This window comes from Miniopterus natalensis, chromosome 8 (genome assembly GCF_054644295.1).
Source record: "Miniopterus natalensis isolate mMinNat1 chromosome 8, mMinNat1.hap1, whole genome shotgun sequence".
NCBI classification, from domain to species: domain Eukaryota; kingdom Metazoa; phylum Chordata; class Mammalia; order Chiroptera; family Miniopteridae; genus Miniopterus; species Miniopterus natalensis.
In genome coordinates, this window is record NC_142088.1 from 58710997 (window position 1) to 58719403 (window position 8407).

Genomic DNA, 8407 nt, shown 5'->3' on the forward strand with positions numbered 1-8407 from the left:
TCATAAAATTACATTTGATAAGCAATTAAAACTATCCATTGGTCACCTGAGGTCAACTCACAAAAGATTGTAAACACCTGTACTATCCAAGGATAGAAACAGCTACAAAGGTTGGGGGTTTAATCAGGTTCTTTTCAGGGTATAAGATTACATAACTTTCGATTAATTTGTTCTTTTTCTGTATTGATTACTTTATATGCATTTGAAATGCCAGAGATGCCCTTGCTATTTGAGTGGTGATAGACAGTGTGGACTTTAAGTACTCCGAGGATGCCAGGTAGTTTACGTCGTAAATTATAGTCCTCTCAAGTCAAAAAATAGAAGGGAAAAAAAAAGAGGACTGATTGTTTGGGTAAGTTTTTTTCATCAGCAAGCAAAAGAAAGAAGCGTAATGTTTACTGTGTGTGGAAGGCGGAAACATTCTTGCCATTTGTTTACCGGCAAAATTTTTTTGTTATATATATAGTCCTTTCTCTGTCCCAGGGAACTTGTGGGCACATTTTGGTATAAATAACGTTGTGATACTCTATTTATCCTGTGTCTTATGATTTTCCTGGTATTGTTACATAAGACTCCTGACAGATAATTTGTATTTGTAGTACATATTTCTTGGTCTCAGGAAGTTTTTGTTCAGTCTGGGGAGAGAAATAACATTTAGGCATTTCAGGGTCCTACCAGTAGAGATTTATTCATAACAAATAATTACCAAGGGCAGATTTATGAGACTGCTTTAAGCAGTGGGTGGAGACACCATGATGAGCCAAACAAAGATAGTCTCTGCTTTCACGGAGCTTATGGTCCAATGAGGGAAACAGGCAATAAAAATATGTATAACTCAAAAATGGGGTAACTATGACAGCAAAAATTAAAAGAAAATGTGAAAAATGTAAGCTTGATCACAAAGGCTGTACAAGAAAGGGTGGTGGCAAGCATTTTAGGGGAAAGGGACAGCCTGAATAAGGGGTCTCAGGTTGAGGCAACTTTAGGAGCCAGATCACACAGGCCCTTGTAGGCTATTGCAACTCATTGCCGCACAAGACTATGGTTGCCTTTTTTTTCTTCTTTCCTTTTTGTTCATCTTTAAATTACTTATCTGTGGTTGCAAACAGGTTAATTGCAATATCAATAAGTAGCAATATTTGTTATTTTGGATTTTAAAGAACTTTAAGATTCATGTATTTGGAGGATCTTCCTGGGTCCCTGTCTCTATAGATCTTTAACTCTAGTAGGTGGACGTAACTGACCTTGCCTTCTAGGATGAGCCTTTTCCTCCTTGAGCATAATGCAGACCTAGGGCAAAGAGCTACCCTTACTCATGCAATAATTCTGTAGCTCAGGACCGAGTCAGTCTCACTACTCACTCAGAATGGACATGGGGGATTTCAAATATCCCAGGGCTTAGCCCCTGAACCAGGCACCCTGATGTTTTAGCTGCAGGTCCTGATATTCACTGTCGGCCGGTTTGGATACCTATCAGTTACCCCTCACCTAGTTCTCTACCTGTTCATACCTTGAGTCCCAACCTAACCTTGGGCTCCTTTGACCTTGATTAATTAAACTCAGATCTAGTCTATCACCTTGCATCGGAACCGTTGCTGTGTCTGGGTTCCTCATCACACACTTAGGAATCTGCGGAACCTTATACAATGGCACTGTCTAGAATCTCGATGCTTCAGTCCCGGTTACAATAGCTTCAGTTACTATGTTCTTTTCTTGCAAAGCTGAAAGGATCATTAAAAATAACTAAAAAGTTTCCTTCTTTGTACAAATGCAACCCAATTATCCCGATTAAGCAGTTTATTGATGACCTCAATAATATTAACATAGTGGTGAAAAACATGGGTATTGTAGCTATACCACTTATTTGCTGTGTGTAGACTTGGGGCAAGTTATTTACTCTGGGTCTCAGTTTCCAGGTGTGCAGAATTGGGGAAATAATGGAACCTACCTACTTGTTGTGAAGATTAAATAAATACATGTTGCATGGTACTGTTGACATAAGAAGCATCCAAACCTGCAGATAATTTTTATGAGTTTGATTGAGCCAAACTGAGGATATAAGCTGGGAAGCAAAATCTCAACAGACTGAGAAAATGCTCTGGAGAAAGTCAGTTTTGTAGCTTATTTTATACATTAGAATCAAAGGAGGAGATATAAGGAGTGTTACATGAAATCCATTGGTGGTAGTTTAAAGACGGAGGAGAAAGCAAAGTGAGGAAATCTCTTGGATTGGATAAAAGACAAACTGGAAAAATGTATATTTTTTTACATTGGTGAGTATGAGATAGTTACTAACATTTACTGCACATAGAGATGGAATATGGAGATCAAGATAACAACGGAGGGTCTGTGGTCTCTTGCTCTGGTGGTCCTGTGTTCTGGTGCCTGTGGTTGTACCTTCCAGGGGTAGGAAAAGAAAATTACTCTGATGTTTTAAAAATCTCTTATTCTACATGTATAAGGCCAATGGACAGATTTCACTTAAGATAAAGACTGACCTTTGTTAAGGATGCTCTAGGCTTGGGATGTGACTACCTCTGTGACTTGCCCAGTTAGGAATTTGTGATCAGATTACCCTTTGTGGTTCCTTTTGGTCTCTGAGCTTGTCAGGTTTATATTATACCCCTTTTTGTTCACAGTACTTTATAAGCTCTTCATGCATGTTAGCTAGTAAGTAGTGGAAATAGGGTTTAAACTTAGACCAAAGTCCAGAATACATACTTTATCACATATTTTCCCCCAATTTATTCTTCTTCTTCTTTTTTGATTGTCAAGTGATCTTTAATTGAAATATTTTCCTTTGTAGTTCTTAACTAGCTGCACATTCACTGCATCACTGTTGATGTCATCTATGATGTCATGAGGGTGGCAGCCATTAACATTGCAGCCCACAGACTGGGCAGTCCCCAGGATCTCTTTAATGGTCCTAGAGAGTCCTCTAGCATCTGTCAGGCAATGTTGACAATCTCATCAAAGGTGACATTTCAACTCTGCTTAATGTTTTTTTGCTTCTTTCTGTCTCTTGGTTGTTCTTTGAGGGCTTTGATGACCAGGGCAGAGGCAGAAGGTACTACCTCAATCTGGGCCTGTCTGTTCTGAATGGTCAGTTTCACTGTAATCCTCAAACCCTTCCAATCACCGGTTGCTTTGGAGATGTCCAACAGTTTTTGGAGATAAACCCAGGGGGCCCATCTCAGGGGTATGGCAGACATGATGCCGACTTCCTCACTGGTGGACCTCAAGTCTACAACTTTGATCTCCTTGGGATTGAACTTCAGTGGTGTAGTGGAGGCTCTGGTGTTAGGTGAACCCAGATTTGAGAGGACAGAAGAAAGTTGCACCTAAGCCTCCTGGGAGCTGAAACTTCTTAAGACAAGCATCTACAAATACCATCTTTGGACCAGATCCAGCCAAGAAATTAAAGATAGTTTTTTATGTTTTTAAAGGGTTGTAAAAGCAAATGAACCAACAAAGAAACAAAGAAAAATAGGTGACAGAAACCTTATGTACTCGCAAAGCCTAAAATATTTGTTACATCTTTCTAAAAAACATTTGCCTATGCCTTGTTGAATATCTTGCTCTGCATCTTACACAATGTATGATTTGGGACTATATAATTAAATCCTAAGCCTCTCTTTTCCCATCTGCAAAAGGGAGATTATAATATCTGTTACAAGGTTGTATAATGACTTAAAATGATAGTATACAGGAAAATACTGAGTATAATGTTCTGCACATAGTAGGTGCTCCCTGTTAGATTACTTTTCCTTGTGAGAGTTATATTAGCTTCTATTATATTGTCATCATGTTGCTCTAGATAAGCATCCTGCTGAGGGGTTCCTGAGTGATGATTTACCAAGGAGAACCAGAATATGTGGAAGGAGCTGGCGACCTGAAGCAGTTGGAATTTGGCCATTTTGGGGACTCAGGTGTGTCAGTAAATGAGCCGTGAGTGGGAAGTGGCCCTCCTCGGAAATGGTAAAAATAAAAACAAAGCTTTATCTTCCATCAAGATCAAGTGGACATTTGTATGAATTTGAAACAATATGTGAAACAGCTCAACTTCCCTACTCTTAACTGCCATGGGAGGCAAACTAAAGACGTCAAAGAGAGAGAGGCCAATGAGAGGATGATTCCCCAGAGTGACCTGGAGAGAAGAAGGTGACTGCATGACCAGTGCAGGAGGTTTAAAGGCCAGGAGGAAAACATCTGAGGCTAGTTGGAAAAAGTCCCGCTTTCAAGGCACACGGGCCAGGGCACGTCCTTCGAGACTGAGGGCAGCCTTTTAGCAGAAGTGGAACATGATTTATGACCAGAGGGAGTGGATTGGCTGCGACAGCCAGAATAAAGACTAGGGGCAATGCATAAGGAATTGTGAGAATCTCATGATTTCTAGAAGAGCAAGGGATCCAGTTTTACCTTGCAATAGACATTTAAGCTTGTGTTGTTTGCAATGTAGATTGTTAACTCAGAACTTTGCCTATCCCACAGGTAATATTTTATACAGTCCATTTTAATCTCTCCAAAAATTAGCTATTTAACATTTCAAGTCTTTTGTAGCTTTAAAAACTTTCTATTGCAGTATACTACATAAGTAGAAAAGTGAAGTAAATTAATTTTCACAAAACTGCACACACTCAATAAATCAACATCCCAATTAAAAAGAGAATATTACCAGTACCACAGACACTGTCTTCATCCTGCTGTTCTGTTGCCATCACTTCTTAAGGGTAACAATTATGCAGATTTCTAATAGAATACATTGATTTTGCCCATCTTTTTTTCTTTACACATGTAGAATCATGCAGTATGTGTGTTTCTGTGCGTGTTTCTGGCTTCTTTCACTAATCACTAGGTTTGTGAGATCCGTCTCTGTTGTTGCCTGTTGTCCACTCCCATTGCTGTAAAGTACTCTGCTGTGTGGATACAGCACATTTACTAATTCTACTGTAGCTGGAATTTCAACAGTTTTCACTTTTGGACATTACAAAGCACACTGCTATAAACATTCTGGTGTGCATTTTTGGGTGAACATATGTAGGCATTTCTGTTTCTGGGTCATAGGGTAAGTATAACTTAAACTTTAGTAAATACTGGTTTTTCTAATGTGGTTGTGCTAATTGAAATTCCATATTGATAGGTTTTTGAAGAAAGGGAGTATTTTTAGAAATATATCAAATTATGGTCTATCAAGGAAGTCCTGAGTGCTGGATATGGTTGTATTAGTAGTAACTGGATCATCCCCTGAGCCAACCAGTGGAAATTAGAGAAGTGGGCAGAAGGAGAACAGGCTCCCTGTCAGGCACAAAATTGGGACAAACTATTATTGTTGGTGCACTGCCATTTTTAGGCCCTTTTCAGTGACCTATTACATGAGTTAGCTTAAACATTGTACTTATTAGATGAATGATAGTAACAGGAGTTGAACACAGAATTTCAGATAACATCTCTTAAACAATTCTTTGGGTTAGGTTGATTTCCTGGATTGTTTCCTTTTCCTATTTAAATACATATTAAATATTAGCTACCTGCTTATGATAGGAAACTACTATCATTGAACCATGTAATAGATACTCAAGCTACTTCTGAAATTGTTGAGTGCTTTCCACTATTATTAGAATACTTTCTGCAGAAGACAAGAATGTCCAAAGGTGGGAAAAGTGTTTCTTTTTCTTAAATTGGAAGAAAAATATTGGCTCTTGAAGTTATAGATGCACTATTATATCCCTAGGCCCAGGTAATATAACTAGCAGGACATCGGGTAGTAGGGTTCCTGAACTCAGTCTCAGAATGTTACCAAAACAGTTTGAGATGAGCTTATGTCAAGTCAGCTTGTACTCATGTCTTGACTGAATGACACATTAAAAATAAAAAAACAACAACACACATTCTCTGGATTTCTGAAATTTTAGATTTATTACCACAAGTCATTTTTGTTGTTGTTAACAAATCAGAAACATAGAGAATGTTTGAAAAGCAACATGGCCTTATACATGAACTTTGGAGTCATATAGACCTGGATTGGAAATTCAGTTGTTACTTATTAGCTAGAGGTGTGTGACCTCCAGATAAGTTAGCTACCCTATTAAATACTGAGTTTCTTCATCTGTAAAGTTGGGATAACAGTACTTGGCCTACAGGGTTGCTGTGAGGGTTAAAGGAGCTAATTTTATAGATTTGTGCAAATTCTCAGCCTTTTAGCCCCTCCCCCTTCTGCATCCCTCTCTTTGGCGGTCAGGTGCTACGGTAACATGCAGCCACAGCATCTAGACCCACCATTCTCCTTGTGCTCAGAGTTTCTGTTTGTCCTGCTGCCGTCTTTCCTTCATATTCTAGCCCTTATCCTAGAGGGTTGTAGTTTTATATTTACTTATCTCTGTCTCTGACAGGCTGTATCTATGAGGAAGTAGGAACCATGTTTGTCTTACCCCCAACACCTAGCAGAGAGCCTTGCGCCTAACTGAAACAAATGACTGAGATTCCCTCTGATTTTTTTTATTCTTGGATTATTTGAAAGTTAAAAAAGAAAGTGTTCATTTTGGTAGTGTTGCAAATATACGGAAGCCAGGACACCAATTCAGCAGACCCTTGAAAATTGAGAAAAATTGGCCAAGCTAAACAGGATGAGATTAGGGAAAAAAGCAAACCAGGCAGGTACAAGAAAGGGAATAATTATGTAGGTATGAAGGAAGTAGAAACATGCCCGAATGTGAGTCAGCAGCCTGGTGCTGTTATTAAAAGTGTCAACATGATCCTAGGATGTATTAATAGATGTATGACATGCAGAAGCCATGGAGTAATCTGCCTATTTTGACTTGGTATTTCTTGAGCACTTATAGAAGAGTTGTGTATTTTTTGGTGCTCCATATTTATTAGAAATTGTGGGGAAATTGAGGAGGATCTGGCTGGTGGACACAAAAATGGTCCAAGGTATCAAATGTACCTTCTGTGAGGAAAGTTTGAACCTGTTGTGATATTTTACTCCAAAGGAGTGAGTTGAGAATATTAAATAAACATCAGAGCGTATTGTGTTTTGCAGGATAGTGTATAATGATATGAGAAATATAAGATAATGTCATTAACTCCCAGAACTGGAAATATTCACAAAAAAAGGATATGGTGCATCGTCATTCTTGCAAGAAGATGGATACCTAGAACTTTCCAAATGGACCGTTTTCAGTCCTTCCTGGAAGGTTGCATAACCTCCTTTAGTAGTCATCTAGAGTTTATCACTCATCAAGTCAAATGATTCTTTTTCCTAAACTCAGCATCTCCCCCTTTGATTTTAACAGTATTCTCTGCTTTTGGTCAATCCCTGATATGGACAATTTTAGTGCCTTCTCTGTTAACTTCTTAATATAGCTGAACCCATTAGTTATCCCCTTGCTGTAATTTTAGCGTCTCTGCCCTAGCCTAAAATTCTCCATCTTTTCCATCTGTTAAATACTCTTTCTAATTCTCCTCTGAACCTCCTCCCCACCTGCCACAGTCCTTGAGAGTAAACCTGCTGATTTAAAGTGGACGTCATAATCTGAAGGCTTCTGACCTGATAAAACAAACAATAGACAGACAAAGGAACCTCACATTCAACTTTATTTTTTTCTCATATTTTAAAAATGGTTTTCAACTATTTCTTTATTATATTGATTTTTACAGGCACTTTTTTACCCTTTAAGAGACTATTATTTGTTCATTCATTTTATTCTGTTTCTGTAGAAATATTTTTTATCCAGTAGAGGTGATTTTGAATCTTATTTCCCCATTACAGTGTCAGCATGCATTTTGGGAATAGAGCATTGGCTCCTTGGTTTAGGTGCCATTTAGACGACTTTCTAGGAAAAGCCTCAGGAATGATTTTTACAGAGCTTCATGCAGGCAGCACTCCAGAGATAGCCATTATTTCAGTACAGTCTTTAAATCGGGTGTTCCTGCTCGGCCAGGCATGGCTCTGTGGTTGAGCATTGACCTAGGGTCCTGGAGATCGCAATTCTATTCCCGGTCAGGGCACATGCCCGGGTTGAGGCTCGGTCCCCAGTTGGAGGAGTGCAAGAGGCAGCCGATCAATGACTCTCTCATCATTGAGGTTTCTCTCTCTCCTTCTCCGGAGCTTCGTCTCTCTGAAATCAATAAAGATCTATCTAAAAAAATAAATAAATAAAATTAATCAGGTGTTCCTCCATCCAGTAGTGATAAGGTAAATTAAAAGACAAATGGGATGGATTGAAAACTTTCATTATCATCATGACAAATTTTTTTTTTTTGTTTTTACTTGTTTGTATAGACTATTGCTTTAGAATCTGGCTCAGTACTTGTCAGGTGCTTGGGATAGAAGTGAATAAAGGTGAATAATAGGTATAGAATACATATTATCAAACTGGTGAAGACAAAAACTATGGGAAAGATGTTT

The 8407-nt window shown here is 38.6% G+C and overlaps 1 pseudogene; it reads right to left on the reverse strand.

Annotated features, from left to right (window-relative positions):
* Positions 1-2781: 2781 nt before the first annotated feature.
* LOC107531729 (large ribosomal subunit protein uL11 pseudogene) lies at positions 2782-7219 on the reverse strand (annotated as a pseudogene).
* Positions 7220-8407: the final 1188 nt, after the last annotated feature.